Below are 2,899 nucleotides of genomic sequence, written 5' to 3'. Positions count from 1 at the left end.
TTTTCTTTGACCCCACACATTATCTTTCTCTCTCTCCACTTTATCAAACAATTTCACGTACTTTTTTCTCTCTCATTTCTCTCCACTTTTTTCTCCAACCCCACTTTTTTCTCTCCTCTCTTTACTTTATTGATTTTTTCTTTGACCCCACACTCTCTTTCTCTCTCTCCACTTTATCAAACAATTTCACGTGCCTTTTCATTCTCCCTCAATTTTTTTCTCACGCCTCACGCCTCTCTCCTCTATCTTTTAATTTCTTTTTTTCGACACTTCCCAACTTAGACCCCACCTTCACACTCTCACCTCAATATCACCACCACACTTTTTTTTTTTTTTACTTTTAAGAGTGTTCCAACGTGGAACAAAATAGTCAACACTATACTATTGCTTTTCAAAGATCGGGTTCACAAGTAAGCTCAATTTTTCCCCTTTTTTTTTTTCTCAAATTTTTATTATTAAATGTTAATTAATTATATTCCGCTTTTTAACATATTGGGTGGTATGCTCAATTTATATACATTTAATTTCTTAAGAATTATTATTAAATGCCAACTAATTATAATGCTGCTCATATTTTGAAATTGATGTGTAGCATCTATTGAATGGATATGGAGTTTGAACATTTGGACTCAGATGAAGAAGAACAGTCTGATATGGTTTATATGCCTGAAGTAAAAGAAGATTACAAAAACCGAAAATAGGACAAGAATTTCACTCTTTGGATGAAGCTTATGAATTTTACAATACTTATGCAAAAGTGGCTGGATTTAGTATACGAAGTAATTCTACTAAGAAGGATAAAGAAGGCAATGAAATAACTAGGAAGGAGTACTGTTGTTTCAAAGAAGGGAAACCTAAACGAAAAATAAGATAGAAAAGAAAAGGCGACGGGATTGTTTCGTGAGGGTTGCAAGGCAAAATTGTCGGGTTTTGAAGAATAAATTGAAGTCGGGTTCAAATACCAATTTATCGAGGTCCACAACCACTCACTTTCAACCCCTCATAAAGTACATCTGTTGAGATCTCACCGTGGCATATCTCGATACAAAAAGTCATTGTCTAATCTTTTTATCATCCGCTAATATACCTATAAACCAGCAAATTAGTATTATTTCAATGGAAGCGGGTGGAATAGAAAATATTGGTTGTACAGAAAAAGACCTTAGAAATTTTGTTAGAGATTCAAAGAGCTTAGTAGATGGGCACGATGCAGAGATATTGATGGAATATTTTTGTCGAGCAAGAAAAAAAATTTCATTTTCTTTCAAAACTGAGACCGGCGACGAAAATAGGTTGACTCATTGTTTCTGGGCTGATGCAAAGGCAATAAGGGCGTACAAGCTTTACGGTGATGTAGTAGTGTTTGATACAACCTACAAAACCAATAAGTATGGTATGATATTTGCACCATTTGTAGGGGTGAATAAACATCGCCAGACTGTAATATTTGGTTGTGCATTCCTGTGTGACGAGACGACAGAATCATTTATTTGGCTACTCCAAAAATGGATGGAAGTAATGTCAGTTGGCCCTCCCAAAATGATTATCACTGATCAAGACCCCGCTATGTCAAAAGCTATTGCTCAAGCTCTTCCAAATACATATCATCGATACTGCATTTGGCATATTCTGAACAAGTTTTCTGAAAAATTGGATGCAATCATTTATAGAGATCACTATACTGCGTTTCAAAAATGCATTTGGAATACAGAGTCTGGGGAAGAGTTTGAGGCAATGTGGCAAGATACAATAGGGAAAAGCGAACTAAAAGATAACACTTGGTTAGCCGCTTTGTATGGTATGCGGTCTAGGTGGGTTCCGTCATTTGTGAAACACATTTTCGCTGCCGGCATGTCAAGTAGTCAAAGGGCAGAAAGTTCACATGCATTTTTCAAGAGGTATGTCTCTAAGGAAAATTCTTTAAATGAATTTGTTACGCGATTTAATAGGGCACTTGAATACCAGCGTCATAAAGAATTGCAAGCTGATCATGTTGATAGCAATGAGCGTCCTGTGATGAAAACCCCAATTTCTATGGAGAAACAGATGGCAGATATTTATACATTGTCTATTTTTCTTAGATTTCAGAATGAGTTGTGGGAGAGTTTGGAGTACTTTATTGAAAGTTCAGTAGATAATGAAAAGCAAGTTGTCTACATGGTGAAAAGGCCAAGTGCAAAAGATTCTAGACCGCAGAAAGTTGTATATGATATGGCTCTAAATTTTGCTACCTGTAGCTGCAAGAAATTTGAATTTGAAGGAATTCCTTGTAGACACATTTTGGCTTACTTGAAAGTTAGTCAAATTGTTTACTTACCGGATGCTTATATACTGAGTAGATGGAGGAAAGACACAAAATTGGAAGAAATACTAATGTGATGGTGGGAAAGAAGTGAAAGAAAATAGTAACAACTTTATGTTGTTGAGGCACACAAAATTATCTCATCTTACTTCAAGGGTACTTGATGATAAATTTGTAGTTTGTGAAGAGGCAAGTGAAGTATATGAAGAACATTTGAAAGTGGTACATGAAAAGATTAAGGAAGTCTTTGGCTATTAAAGGAGTTGGAATTTCTCCAACGAAAAAACGCATCGACATGTGACTTTGAATGAGCCTAATCCTGTTAGAGCAAAAGGCAGTGGAAAACATAGATTACAAGGGGGAAAAGAGAAGGCACAGGTTCAAGCAAGTCAACTAAGGCGTTGTAATGGATGTGGACTTCATTGGGCAATCACATGACAAAAGAAACTGTCCGAAGTTGATTGGTAATGTTCGATTGCTTACTATTTTTATTTAATACGTACTCTTTTATTTTTATTTTTATTTGTACTGAGCTAAATATTAGCTGTTATAGGTTCAACTGACACTCAAAGTCCAGCTGATGGTGGTGGTAACTCT

General features: G+C 35.8%; 1 pseudogene; it reads left to right on the top strand.

Annotated features, from left to right (window-relative positions):
- The first annotated feature begins 1,116 nt into the window (after window positions 1-1,116).
- On the top strand, window positions 1,117-2,379 carry LOC147524112 (protein FAR1-RELATED SEQUENCE 5 pseudogene; annotated as a pseudogene).
- The last annotated feature ends 520 nt before the right edge of the window (window positions 2,380-2,899 follow it).

Source organism: Coptis chinensis, chromosome 1 (genome assembly GCF_015680905.1).
Source record: "Coptis chinensis isolate HL-2020 chromosome 1, ASM1568090v1, whole genome shotgun sequence".
Classification (NCBI taxonomy): Eukaryota; Viridiplantae; Streptophyta; class Magnoliopsida; order Ranunculales; family Ranunculaceae; genus Coptis; species Coptis chinensis.
The sequence above is the reverse complement of the archived record's forward strand: the minus strand, read 5'-3'. Positions and strand labels throughout refer to the sequence as shown.